Consider the following 15186-nt stretch of genomic DNA (forward strand, 5'->3'; position numbering starts at 1 on the left):
AAAGGTACTTTAAGACAATATTTAAACAGTAAGGGTAGAGTTAATCAATTTCCTAAACCTTAGGGGTACTTTAAGAAATTAGCCCTTAAAATTATGGGTTGTAAGAGTTTATTAGTAGAATTTAATTGTGAGAAAGATGCTTTAAATATGAGTAAAGGTTCAAAGTATATAGACATTTCATGGGGAGATGTTTCCAATGCAGGGTAGGGTTCCTATGCTTTCAGTGTGTGCAGAGTTTTTTGTTTGCAGTGCCCCCAACCTTCAACCTTTACAATTAAAAAGAACTAAAGTAGTACTACAAATTATGTTTCCTACCCTGAATTTTTTTTTTTTGATAAATCCCGGTAAAGTATACAGGAAGGGCCTAGGAATGAAGGAACCATTTACAGATTTTGAGTGCGCATAGTTAGCTAACTAGAACGCTTCTATGTTGCCTTCTTGATAGGTATGACGATACTCCACCTCATTAACCAACCTCACGAGCAGACGTTTAATCCTCAATGATCGATTTTATTCTCAAAGGTTAATTACCAATTTAGAATCACCCTCAATAGTAATATTTTTGTTGAAATTGAGAGCTACATTGTGGGCTTTCCAAGCAGTCCATGCTTCAGTCAAATTGATGGTAATAGAGCCAATGTTATATGTCTTAAAATCAAGGATTTGGCCCAAGTGATTTCTAGCCACACAAGCAATTGTACAGGATCCATTGATGCAAGAGGCATCAAAATTTATCTTAATTGCATCTAAATCCGGGCTTATCCATCTAAGATACAAGATTTCATTTTGCAAAAATCTGGATTAATATCCATGTTAGACCAAATTTTTAGAAAATAATTTCGGGCTTTGTCAATAATATTGGGGGGGGGGGGCATATTTTTATGGTTCTTCCATAACTGCCAGAGAAAGATTGAGAATTTCTCTCTACTGAAAGGGTTATTTAGCATTCCAACTCTGTTACTAATTAGGAATTTTCACCATTCCAAAATCAAGACATTAGAATTAATGGGCAAGTTCAAAGAATCTTGAGTGGTCACTTGCCTGGCCAAGGGGCAGTTTATAAAAATGTGATCAATGTCCTCAACCTTATCACACACACTACATGACCCATCAATATTAAAACCTCTAGAAATCAGCATTTTTTATGGAAGATTTTTATTAAGAAGCAACTACATAAAATTTTTATACTTTGGGATATTTCAGTCAAGTATGATCTTGGAAACACTTATGGTCCATTTCCACTTTTTAGAAGCATATATATGTGAAATAATGTCTATTCTTTATTTCAGCTGAATTAAGATTGGAATACGTCTTAGGGTCCACTTGGTTCATAGATAGGATCAGAATTGGAATCAAAGTCGCCTATTCCTAATGCTTGTTTGGTTCGGTCGGGAGTCGAAATTGGATTTCAATTGTTGTTGTTTGGTTCATTTGGAGTTGGAATTAGAATCAACTGAAATTTTTCAATTTTGTATTAGTCTATTTATTATTTTATTAGTATTTAATAATTAATGCCTTAGTATTTATCATTAATTTATGAATATTTTATAAATATACTATTATTTTATTATTAATAATAATATTTTTATTAATATATTTTATAAATAAGTTATTATTATTATTTAATGATTAATGTATTAGTAATATTTAATAAATAATATCTTTGCTTTTTATTTTTAATTTATTATTATTAACATTTTATTATTGTTATTATTAATTTAGTTCTTTAATTATATTGTATTAATAATTTATTATTATATTGTATTAATATTTTATTTATGCTCTGTTATTATTATTATCTTTGTTTTTTATTATTAATTTATTAATATTTTTTATAATGCTATTATTTTATTACTATTGTACAATGTTTTTGTTAATGTTTTATTACTTTATTAATATTAAGGTTTTGAGGGTTTTTGCTTCTTGACAGGAATGGGAATCCCATTCGGGGGAGGGGGATGCTGGAATAGCCATTCCCCCAAGAATGGGAATTGGAATCCCATTCCTACCAAACAACTACAAGCACCTATTCTGAGAAACCAAATGGACCCTCAAGTCTCTTCTAACTGAATTTTAAGGGCATATTCAGTCTATAAATAGAGGGGGAACTCTCCTCTATTGATAATTTCAAGTTGATAAGATCAATTGATCAAAACTAGGAGAGAATTTGAGATATTAAAGCTATATTTGGTTTGAACTAAAAGATAGGGAAAGGTGTAGAAACCTATACCAAGCAAACACAACCTAAGTGTATAAATTTTTTAATAAAAGAAATTGTTGATGCTTAGATTGGCCAAGGTCAACACTATCAATTCGCTCCTAAGCTAAGGTGTCCAGCCGAGGTGTGGGCTGCCCGAAGCCGAGGTGTTTGGGGGCGAGTAAATCGATCATGTGAAGTGAGAGAGCATGTCAGAGGCCCCGGGTTGGCACCCAAGGCGGAGACTCCGACGGTTAAGTTAGTAACAGGAGGCAGAAGGTGGACGAGGTCTTGGGTGCGAGCACCTAAGACGAGGCCATTAAAGAGCAGGAGATCTTAGAAAGCAATAGAAAGGCTTGGGAGTTCTCGAGTTCTCGATCCTTTACCTTGTGGGGGTCATCTCCTATTTATACTTGAAGACACCTGGAGATGCGTAACCTTGGACGGTCTAGATGCAGTCTGTACCGAGGTGCGCAATCATCAGAGGGCACCATGTGACGCCACACGATTGGCTCTGTGAGGCCTACCAGGTGCCGAGGTCTAATTGGTTCCGTGCGAGGTGCCGAGGTCGGCTCTGTGTGCGCCCTGATTGGCTCTACTCTGAGCTTTGCCTCCTAGTACATGTAGGCCCATTATTGGCCTAGTGGAATGCGCCTACATCATTTCCCCCCAATCCCGAGGCTAAGGTGAAGGTTTGGGCTAAGGGCTTCAGCTTCGTATAAAAAGGGAGTGTTGATTGTGCCAAGAGGCGTCGTTGGGTCTCTTGAGGAGGTGAGTCCTGTGGTGGCGTCATCTCGATCTTGCGTTAGTAGCCGGCCGGGGTCGCACCAATGGACGGCCAAAGGGATGCCTTGCCCCCTGCCCCAGTTCTACATCGTCGCGATGGTGGGGCCATGGAGGCCTCAACCTTGGCTTCGGAAACCTAGGGGAGAGGTTGAGGTGGGAGCAGGTCGGAGCTATGCATAGAACAGGTTCTCAAATTGGCAGGTCGGGACCATGCTCGCGACAGGTCATGGAGTTGTGCTCATAGGGGAGATGGAATCCTGGGTGAACCAGGTCATGCGTTTGCTAGGCCCGCGCGACCGGGCAGGCAGGCGGGCTACGACGAATGGACCCATTGGTTCACTCGGCATCATTTCGTCTTCCCGAGGCAAGCGACGCATGTTGTCGGTAGATGGGGTTATGAGGGTGGTCGTTGCACAAACCAACTACTCCTGATACATATTGGCCCATTATTGCCCTAGTGGAATGCACCTACATCATTTGCCTCCCACTCCCGAGGCTGAGGTGAAGGTCTGGGTTGAGGGCTTCGGCTTCGGCTGAAGGGAGTGTTGATTGTGCCAGGAGGTGCCGTTGGGTCTCTTGACGAGGTGAGTCATGTGGTGGCATCGTCTCGATCTTGCATTAGTAGCTGGTTGGGGTCGCACCAATGGGCGGCCGAAGGGATGCCTTGCCCCTACCTCAGTTCTACATCATCGCAATGGCGGGGCCGTGGAGGCCTCGACCTCGGCTGCGGAAACCTAGGGGAGAGGTTGAGGTGGCCGAGCTAATGACTTGGTTGTTGTGGGAGCAGGTCGGAGCTATGCATAGAACGGGTTCTCGAATTGGCAGGTCAGGATCATGCTCGCGACAGGTCGTGGAGTTGTGCTCATAGGGGAGATGGAATCCTGGGTGAACCAAGTCATGCGTTTGCTAGGCCCGCGCGACCGGGCAGGCAGGCGGGCTGTGACGAATGGACCCATTGGTTCGTTCGGCATCGTTTCATCTTCCCGAGGCAAGCGACGCATGTTGGTTGGTAGATGGGGTCGTGAGGGTGGTCGTTGCACAAACCAACTACTCCTGATACATGTAGGCCAATTATTTGCCTAGTGGAATGCGCCTACATCATTTGCCTCCCACTTCTGAGGCTGAGGTGAAGGTCTGGGTTGAGGGCTTCAGCTTCGGCTGAAGGGAGTGTTGATTGTGCCAAGAGGCATCATTGGGTCTCTTGAGGAGGTGAGTCCTGTGGTGGCGTCATCTCGATCTTGCATTAGTAGCCGGCCGGGGTCGCACCAATGGACGGCTGAAGGGATGCCTTGCCCCCTGCCCCAGTTCTACATCGTCACGATGGTGGGGCCATGGAGGCCTCAACCTTGGCTTCAGAAACCTAGGGGAGAGGTTGAGGTGGCCGAGCTAATGACTTGGTTGCTGTGGGAGCAGGTCGGAGCTATGCATAGAACGGGTTCTCGAATTGGCAGGTCGGGACCATGCTCGCGACAGGTCGTGGAGTTGTGCTCATAGGGGAGATGGAATCCTGGGTGAATCAGGCCATGCGTTTGCTAGGCTCGCGCGACCGGGCAGGCAAGCGGGCTGCGACGAATGGACCCATTGGTTCGCTCGGCATCGTTTTGTCTTCCCGAGGCAAGCGATGCATGTTGGTCGGTAGATGGGGTCATGAGGGTGGTCGTTGCACAAACCAACTACTCCTGATACATGTAGGCCCATTATTGGCCTAGTGGAATGTGCCTACATCATTTGCCTCCCACTCTCGAGGCTGAGGTGAAGGTCTAGGTTGAGGGCTTCGGCTTCGGCTGAAGGGAGTTTTGATTGTGCCAGGAGGCGCCGTTGGGTCTCTTGACGAGGTGAGTCATGTGGTGGTGTCGTCTTGATCTTGCATTAGTAGCTGGTTGGGGTCACATCAATGGGCGGCCGAAGGGATGCCTTGCCCCCTACCCCAGTTCTACATCGTCGCGATGGCGGGGCCATGGAGGCCTCGACCTCGGCTGCGGAAACCTAGGGGAGAGGTTGAGGTAGCCGAGCTAATGACTTGGTTGTTGTGGGAGCAGGTTGGAGCTATGCGCAGAATGGGTTCTCAAATTGGCAGGTTGGGATCATGCTCGTGATGGGTCGTGGAGTTATGCTCGTAGGGGAGATGGAATCTTGGGTGAAACAGGTCATGCGTTCGGTTGGCCCGCGCGACCGGGCGGGCAGGCGGGCTGTGACGAATGGACCCATTGGTTCGCTCGGCATCGTTTTGTCTTCCCGAGGCAAGTGATGCATGTTGGTCGGTAGACGGGACCGTGAGGGTGGTCGTTGCACATCCCTTGGTCACAATTTTTTCTCGCCATTTGGTTCCAGACACCCTTGCTATCGAGTGACCTTTGCCTCTAGAGCCTTCGGCTAAATCGCCTTCCTTATTCTTTTACCCTCCACCCTCGTCTTAGGTAAACAACTCGTCTCCAAGTCTTGCTCTGATTCTGGTCCCAAGTGCTATGAGATTCCCGACCTCTCGGGAGTGAGCTCCTATCGGACTCCCACGCTTGCTAGCTCCGGCTGAGGCTCTTCGGTAGCCGAGGTCCTTGCCCCAAGGCGCAAGATTGAAGTGCTGAGGGAGAGGGCTGCCTTTGGGGTGCCAAGGGATGCCAACGAGGTGGTGGTTCTCCCTGTTAAAGTGATGCATCTGCGACGCCGAGGGATCCACCCAGGTGGTAGTGGGGGAAGAGGCTCCTGAGCCTAGCTCGAGGACAGTGGTTGAGTACGCTGCCCGAGGGGTGACAATAGGCTGCCTACCACGTTTAGAGTACGACAGTATTCTGGACGTCGACCAGGTGAAGTCCCTGGCCACCGCTATCATATTCCCCGGTCCTATCGTCTTAGGGTTCCCGACGTCGGTAACCGGCCATGGACTCCGAAGGAGGGGGAGATTTGTGTGCACCAGCACTTCCTAGATTTCGGCCTCAGATTTCCTCTCCATCCATTGATATCATATTTGCTGAAGTGGTATGGGATCACCATCAACCAATTATCCCCTAACGCCCTTAGGACCGTAGTAACCATGCTAGTAGTGTCTCGGCTTCGGGATGTAGAGCTGATGATGAAGCTATTCTGTGCTCTCTTCATGCCAAGGAAGCACTCCATCAAGGCTGGCGTGTACTATCTTCAGCCTCGGAGGGGTAAACTTGTAGATAACCCCTCGTTCGTCCACAACTGGAAGAGCAAGTTCTTCTTTGTCTCTTGTCCCAAGGGCTGGTCATTCAGGTCGAGATGGGGGGAGGTGTGCACGGTGTTTGAGAGGTGCCCCCCAACTCCAGGACGAGGAGGACCACTGTGGTATCCCACCTACTCGTGCTAGGGAGGATCCAGGCCAAGCCCTTAGTGGAGGCGGTGCTCCCTTCGGTGTTCGTGGGGCTCAGCTCCGCTCCCCTCGGTAGGAGAAGTCCTGCTGCTTCCATTTAACACACTCAGTTATTTCTTCTTTTTTGGTGCACTGACCTTTTGCTTCTTTTTTTCGCAACGATTCCAATGGATGCCAAGCGAATGTTATTGGAGAGCACCCTGGCACGGAAGAGGGGCCAGCTGGGAGGCATGTTAGGAGGGAAAACGCCGAGGCAGTTCCTGTGAGAGAGGAGAGGGGGCTTGCACCTACCGGGGGAAGTTCTCGACCACAGGCCCCATTGGAGTAGGGGCTCCTGAGGAAAGAAGCCGGTCAAGGGAAAGCGGAAAGAAGAGGCCTCCTGGGGTGCTGCTTGCACATTTGGCAAAGAGGTCGACACAAAAAGGTCATCCTGCTGAGGGCGGTGATCAAAGGGGTCCTCCTGCTACTCCAAGGGGGACTTATGCGAAGGGGCCTACCACCGGGTCTTCATTTGCTCCCCCTTCTTCCTCAGATCCGGTTGAGGAGGGGGAGTGACTCAACCGGTTGTTCCGCCCCAAGTGGAATGTCTGTGAAGGGAACTCCATCGATGTTGAGGGGATCAGTAGGGCGTTGCTGAAGGGAGAGGTCCTACCGAGGGACCGTTATGGGATGATGCAGACGGACCCCCTTGTCATCCGGGACAAAGGGCTCGATTACTTGGTCGAGATGAGTTTCCTTCAGCTTTGATTTGTTATTTGTTGGATTCCATTTGTTTTATTGATAATGCATTTAGTGCAGGTCATTCGTCACTACGTTGGTCTAGGGGATTGAGTTAACCTTCTTCTCGATCACAAGGACCGGCTCGCGAAGAAGGATGAACAGCTTCAACTGCGGGTGGCCTCTGCTGAGTGCAGTTAAGACGAGGTCATCTTGGCATTGAAAGAGGAGAAGCAGCTCCAGCAGACGCTGGAGGATGATCTGAAGGCTGGGTAGGTTCGGATCGTCTAGCTCCAGGAGGCGTTGAAGAAGTCTGAGGAGGAGAGGGTCCGTCTCGACGGGATTGCACTAGAGGCTTAGAAGCGGGCAGTGGATGTCGAGGCCCAAGTGTCCGAGGCTGAGGCCAACAGTCGGAATGCTGTTCAGGCCTAGCAACAGACTCCAGAGTACTAGAAGTGCTTGGCCAATTATGCATCCGAGGCCTATTTGGAAGGCATCAAAGATACCAAGAAGGTGCTTCTAAAGATGGTGTCAGACTTCCGGGTGGACGATCTAGAAGTGCTCCCCGACGTCCTTCCTCCCAAAGTTATCGCTGAGGTCCCCATTGATGTTGCTGATGTCGCCGAGGACTCCTTTGCTCCTCAGCCGAGGGTGATGCGTAGCCGATCTTCTTTGCTTTTTCTCCTTTTTTTTATTCTTTTTTGTAAACGGGCTTGACCTCCCCTTCTGAGGCCGATATTTTTGTAGATGTTGAACGATAGTGAATCATTAAAAGAAGCCCCCTTTATTGCATATCTTGTGCTGTCATGCATGCATCGTTGTTTACTCTTCTTCTTCTTTTCTTCTTCTTTTTTTTTACCGAGGGATCTATGCCCCTCCCCTTTGAAAGGTCACAAGTAGGCAAAAGACGGCCTAAGGCGGCTGGTTATTTAGACGCTCACTTTAGGAAGTTATAAGGTTGTGGTCGAGGTTGAGCTATGCCACCAAGTTGTAGCTTCACTTTATTTCGTCAAGTGCTGGCTTAGGCAAGGCTGAAGTGAAGCACCAAGGCAATCGGGGTTATGTTCCCCTTAGTCGGGGCCAGGGTGAACCACCGAAGTAGTTGGGGTTACCCCCCGAGGTGAACCACCGAGGTAATCAGGGTTGCACTCTGATGCGTATTGCTTACACTAGCAAGTGCACTAGCCGCTCAAGTAATAAAGTGTTGAATAGAGTATCGTTCCCATGAGGACTTATACAACAACTACTAGTAATATATCAACCATCTGTTATCTGATTAACCGAAATGTTAACCTAATCAAAACTGGATTCCTAACTAACAAACTATCTCTAGCAATTTGGATCAAACACTTTTCATGCAGTTGAGAAGACAAGCTATATGTGAACAGATTTGGTTCAACAATTAATTCTCTAGGTCATTCGATTGGATTGGGATTCAGCCTTGGTTTGGTGAAACCCTAATGTTATGGACAGCCTCTCTCGAGTGCATGCTCAATCTATGCATGAGTGATGATTCTTATATCTCTATCAAGAATTTAATCCTCATGCATGCATTAAGATCAAGAGTTCTAGGGCATCATTGCAGAATTGAATGAAGACCAACCGAATTGTACAAGTTATCTCTAACCTTGTATTCAATTTGGTTCTTGATTAGCATATATGAATTTCTAAACTCTTTCTCAAGCAATCTAGAAACTCCAAGAATTATGAACAGTTCGGCCAAACAGAAATCAGATTGTCTAAATTCTTCATCAAGCAATTCGGACAGTCCAACATACAAATTCAATTTGGCTAGCTATTCTAACAATTAAAATCCTAATCAAGAAACATCAAGATTGAATCTAATCCATTCAAATAACCCTAGAGAACTAATTACAGATCTGAAATTACATAAAACATGACTCAATTACAGCAAGAAAGAAGAATCAAGTGAGAAAATATCATGAAACCCTAGCTGAGATCATTTACCACTTGCACGAATTCAAGGAAGAAGATAACCTAAATTGATCTCCTCCAATGGCTTCTTCTCCAAATTCGGATTCAGCACCTCTTCTTCTCTTGAAGCTTCTTGAATCTCCCCCTTTCTTCTCTCTTGCGCGCCTCTCTCTCAATTCTCCCAAAAGGATCTCGAACTAAAGGAGTTTGAACCCTTTTTAACTCTTTCTCTTCTCCTTTTATAGCTTTCTCTTCAGCCCCTTTCTCTCTTCTAGAAAGTTTGCCTCCTTTAGGCTCCTTGGGCTGCATTTTGGGCTGCTCATGAGCTGTACATGGGCCTCCCTCTTGCTGGGCCGAATGGGCTCCCTTGGAGAGCTTCGGCTAGGCTCTCTCCTTGGGTTCTCCCATGGAGTGTTGCCTAGGCTTCATTGGCCGAATAGCCCTCCTTAGGCTTCTCGGCTGGGCCTTTCTCCCAGTTGGGCTGAATTGCCTCCACTTGGCCTCTTTTTCATGGTTTTGTGTTATCTTCCCCCTAAGCTGGTCTCCCTTGATAATTTCCTGAAATCAAGCTAAATTGAGGTAAGAATTTACACAAATCAGCATCAAAACCATGCATAAACATCAGAACTTATGTGTAATTTGCACACACATCACACTCCTCATCGCGCTAAGTGCTGAGGAGCCGAGGTGGCCACCAACTCCCAAAAATGGGGGCGAGGTGTGTAACACCTTGGTCGACCTGGATTGCTGCTTCTTGGCGAGGTGCTTGGATTAGTGTTTGTTCATTATAGGCCAAGTGTGTTGGCCGAGGTTAGTAGTCGAGGCCCCTGCCTGTCCTTGCCTCGGTTGCGGAGGTTGGATGGACGTTTGGTTCATCGCGAACCGTATGTCTTGACCATAGTCTAGTCCGAGTATGTGGGCCTTGGAAGAGGTTGGGCACGTCAGCTGGCCGTGTGGCCATGGGTCCTGGCCACTTAGCATAAGAACTTGCACTTATTAAAAAATTGAGCCAAGGAGAAACTTTGCACTATTATTCACTGTTCAGCCGATAGGTATTACAATCATTGGTAGTACATCCGGAGGTTTTCCGAATTCCATGTCTGAGGACAGGTCTTCTGCTGAGGTGTTCGAGCTGAAAGGTACTGGGGGCGAGGACTTTCTTGATCTTGTAGGGACCCTCCCAATTGGGGCCGAGCTTGCCTATGCCGGGCTCGGGCACTATGACTTTTCTGAGGATGAGGTCTCTTTCTCGGTAGTGTCTTTCTTTGACCCTTGAGTTATAGTAGCGGGCTACCCTCTTCTGGTAGGCTGCCACCCTGATTTGTGCCTATTCTTTGACTTCTTCTAGCAGGTCCAAGTTTGTTTTGAGTTCTTCATTGTTCTTGGCCTCATTGTATTCCTCGGTTTGAAGCATTGGCTGGCCGATCTCCGCCGGGATGACGGCTTCGGTGCCATAAATTGGGTTGAATGGGTCTTTCCCATGGCTGTTCGAGGCGTCGTCCGTTATGCCCATAGGACACTACAGAGTTCGTCAGCCCATAGGCCTTTGGCCCTGTCAAGCCTGGTCTTCAGTCCATCCAGTATAGTTCGGTTGGTGACCTTAGCTAGGCCGTTCGTCTAGGGGTAGCCTATTGAGGTGTACTGTTGCTTGATGCCGAGGGAGGCACACCACTCTCGGAAGCTCACGTCGTCGAACTGCTTTCCGTTATCTGTGACCATCATGTGGAGGAAGACGAAGCGACAAATGATATTTTTCCAAAAGAAGCTTTGAATCACCCGGGCTGTGATGGTGGCCAGGGTTTCAGCTTCCACCCACTTGGTGAAGTAGTCGATGGCGAAGATGAGGTACTTCCTACCTTTTTTAGCCTGAGGAAAAGGGCCGAGGAGGACCATGCCCCACTTAGCGAAAGGCCAGGGGTTGCTAAGGGCTGATAGTGTTGTAGCCTGTTGATGGGAAATGTTGGAGTGCCTTTGGCATTTGTCACATTTTAGCACCTGTTCGGTCGTGTCTTTCTGAATTGTCAGCCAGAAGTATCCCTGCCTTAGTGCTTTTTGGGTTAGGGCTCTGCCCTAGAACTGGTTTTTGCAGATGCCTTTGTGAATTCCTCAGAGCACATAGTCTCTCTCCTCCTGGCGGAAGCATCAGATGTAGGGCAGTGTAAAGGATCTTCAGTATAGTTTTCCCTCTAGCAAGGCATAGTGTGCAGCTTGACATCGGAGTCGCTTGGCCTAGTTCCTGTCGTCGGGCAGCTGTTCGGTCAAAAGGAAGTTGATGATGGGGTCCATCCATGATGGTTCATCTTGAACTGCGAGGACATGTGCTTCTTCAGTGGATGGCCGAGGTAATTTCTCCACATGAACTGTGCAGCTGAGGGCTGCACTCGAGGTACTCGCCAACTTGGATAGGGCGTCAACTCTAATGTCCTCGGTTTGTGGGACTTGCTGTAGAGAGAAATGTTGGAAGTGGCAAGCTAACTCTTGAACTTCGTCGAGGTACTTGGCCATGCTTTGCTCTCTAGCTTCGTACTCAGCGTTGACTTGGTTCACCACTAGTTGGGATTTGCTAAAGGCCTCGATTTGTTGTGAGCCAAGGTCCTTAGCGAGCTGTAATCTAACGATGAGGGCTTCGTACTCGGCTTTGTTGTTGGATGCTAGGAAGTCAAACCTCAATGCGTACTCTACTTCGGCATTATCTGGGGTGAGAAGGATGAGGTCTGCTCCACTTCCTTTAGAGTTGGATGATCCGTCAACAAAATGCTTCCAGGTGGGCCGAGCTTCCTTGACTAGCCAAGGTCCTTCTTCTGGTTTGTCTTCAGGATCTCGGCGGAGGGCTCGGCTGAAGTTGTATTCTGCTACAAAATCTGCCAAGGCTTAGGCTTTGATTGCTGGCCTCAACTAGTACTAGAGGTCAAACTTAGAGAGTTCGATGGCCCACTTTGTTAGACGTCCCAAGGTCTCGGGCTTGGTGAGGATGGCTTTGAGTGATTGATTGCTCAGGACCATTATGGTGTAGGATTGAAAGTACGACCTAAGCTTCTTGGCCGAGACCACCAGGGCGAAGGCTAAATTCTCCACCTCGGGATATCTGGTCTTGGCATCGCAGAGGACCTTGCTAACGTAGTATATTGGCATCTGCACTTCGTCTTCTCTAATAAGAACCGAGCTGATGGCCTCGTCCCTGGCTAATAGGTACAAGTACAAGATGTCTCTAGGGAGGGGACGAGTAAAGAGGGGGTGTGGCGAGGTATGTCTTCAGTTCGTCGAAGGCGCGCTGACACTCCTCCGTCCACTCAAAGTTGTTTAGCTTTTTGATGGATCGGAAGAAGGGTAGGAATCTGTTGGCTAACTTCGACATGAAGCGGTTGAGGGCGGCCACTTGGCTTGTCAGTCTCTATGTCTCCTTCACCAACCGAGGTGGTGCCATATCCAGTATGGCATGGATCTTTTTAGGGTTAGCCTCTATGCCTCGTTGAGTGACGACAATGCTCAAGAACTTGCCCAAGGTGATGCCGAAGGCACACTTGCTGGGGTTTAGCTTCATGTTATACCTTTGCAAAGTGTTGAAGGTTTCGACCAGGTCTGAGGTGTATGCTTCAACCTTCAGGCTCTTCACCACCATGTCATCTACATAGGCTTTGATGTTCCTCCCCATCTGATGCTTGAAAACTTTGTTGACGAGGCGCTGATAGGTTGCCCTAGTGTTCTTGAGGCCAAAGGGCATAACCTTGTAACAGTAGGTGTCATGCTTAGTGATGAACGAGGTCTTCTCCTCGTCTTCGGGATGCATCTTGATTTGGTTGTATCCAAAGAAGGTGTCCATGAAGCTGAGTAGCTCGTACCCTATAGTGGCGTTGATGAGGTGGTCTATCATTGGCAAAGGAAAACTATCTTTTGGGCAGGCTCGATTGAGGTCTGTAAAATTAGTACAGATCCGTCACTTCCCATTAGTTTTATTTACCATAACCACATTTTACAACTAGTTAGGGCAGTGTACCTCTCGGATGAAGCCGACTTCGAGTAGCTTGTCAACTTCCTCTCCTATGGCCTTCCATCGCTCTGTTGCAAAGTTCCACTTTCTTTGCCAAACTGGCCTAGAGCTCGGGTCCACACTCAGCCTGTGAGTAATGACCGAAGGGTCAATTCTAGGCATGTCAGCGGCAGACCAAGCAAAGGCGTTGGCATTAGTTTTTGAGGAATCTTACCAGTTCGGATAGGCTTTGTGGGGGAAGGTTGGACCCGATGTGGATTACCTTATCGGGCTCGGCCTCGTCTAAAGGGACCAAGATGAGGTCCTCAGCCAGCTGGCCTCGACTCGCTGGTTCCTTCCTGAGGTCGAGAACCTCGAGTGGCAGTGCTTTTTTATTCTTGCTCTTTAGTGTTGCAACATAGCATTGGCGAGTTGCTTGCTGATCCCCTCGAATGACTCTGACGTCGTGCCCGATGGGGAATTTGAGGGCAAGGTGGTAGGAGGAGATGGCTGCCTTCAACACGTGAAGGGTCGGCCTCCCGATAATGGCATTGTAGGGGTACTCGATCTTTATGACCAGGAACTCTGTCATCCTCGTTACCTGCCGAGGTTCTGTCCCTACTGTGACTAGTAGGGTGATTCTTCCTTGTAGTTGAACTACATTGCTGGAGAAGCCGACGAGGGAGACGTCAGTAGGCTAGAGGCACTCGGGCGCCAACTTCATCTTCTCAAATACTTCATAAAAGAGGATGTCTGCGGAGGAGCTGCCATCTACCAAGATCCTCTTCAACAAAAAAATCGCGATGACGACTGAAACCACTGGTGCATCATCCTGGGGGACCGTGACCCCCTTCAGGTCCTTGTTTGTGAAGGTGAGGGCTACATTCTGTTTCAGCTTCTTAGGGGTTGGCCCTTGGATGTTCAGCTGCTTGGCGTAGGTTTTGCAGGCCGAGGCCGAGCCTTCGACTATCTTCTTGAAGTGGTCGATTTAGGATCGAAGACTCTCTCCCCGCTTCTGCTTGACAGACATTTAGTGAGATGACACTCTTCTGGCATCACCTGTTGCTGATGAAGTGGGTGAGGAACAAGTTGGCGAATTGCTCCCATGAACTAATTGAGCGAGGTGGGAGGCCAGAGAACCATCGCCGAGCTGCCCCCTTGAAGGTCGCCTAGAAAGTTTGGCACGTCAGTGCGTCAGAGTACCCATATGGGAGCATGAGCACCTTGAAACTTTCTAGGTGATCGTTGGGGTCCGTCATCCCTTTGTACATTTTCAATACGGGAGCCTTGAAATGTGGGGGAAGGGGCTCGGAGATGATGTCTGAGGTGAATGTGTCCATCCTTCCTGTCGGATGGCTCTAGCTGGCCGAAGCATCGGCTCTGCTCTCTGTAACTTGGTGGAGCTCATCCTTGACGGCCCTGAGCTGGGCTTCTAGGTCCACAATCCGAGGGTCGAGGGGGACCTAGGCCCGGTCTCAATCCTCACAGACTCGGTGGGGGTCAGCTCGGATCCCTGAGTACTCGGATGCAGGGCCGAGCCATTCCTTATGGGATGACGGTCATTCAAGAGGTCACGGAGGTCCGGGACCTACATCAGAGAGACGTTGCGTCAGGTGATAGCTATGATTATAACCCTAGCAAGTGCACTAGTTATCAAGTAGTATAAAGATATCGTTCCCACGAGGATTTAACAAAATAAGTATTAGAACTACATCCTTCCTTAATTATTTGGACAACCGAAATTCAGATCCAACAATAAGAACTACTGAAAATTAAAAATAGAAAAAGAAAATAAAAGCAAGGATGATCAATAGCTGAATATGCAACGATTAACTGAAATCACTAGGACCATTGGTCCGCCTAACCATTCCAGCTCTCTAGTCATCATTCTGGGTCTCGCCAACAGTTTTCCCACTTCTTAAAGCAATGGCATTCACTTGCTCCCTTGGATTCTTCTCTGTATTGTTGGGCAATCGTCCCTCTTTTCTTTCCGACAATATATTCACAATCTGCCCCACTTGGACTTCTAAGTTCTTAATTGGTGCTTCTTGACATAAGAATCTTTTTTCATGTTCTTGAAATTTTGTTTCAGCAACATTAATGAACTTATAAATCTTTTCTTCTAAATTACCCTTCTTCTCTTGTGGGGGCGGCTGTTGAAATCCCATGGGCGCTTTTTGTTGGTTGTTATTCCATGAAAAATTCGGATGACTCCTCCACCCTGGGTTGTATGTGTTCGAATAGGGGTTGAAATTC

The sequence above is a fragment of the Nelumbo nucifera genome, chromosome 5 (genome assembly GCF_055504915.1).
Source record: "Nelumbo nucifera cultivar China Antique chromosome 5, China Antique-T2T, whole genome shotgun sequence".
In the NCBI taxonomy this organism is placed as follows: domain Eukaryota; kingdom Viridiplantae; phylum Streptophyta; class Magnoliopsida; order Proteales; family Nelumbonaceae; genus Nelumbo; species Nelumbo nucifera.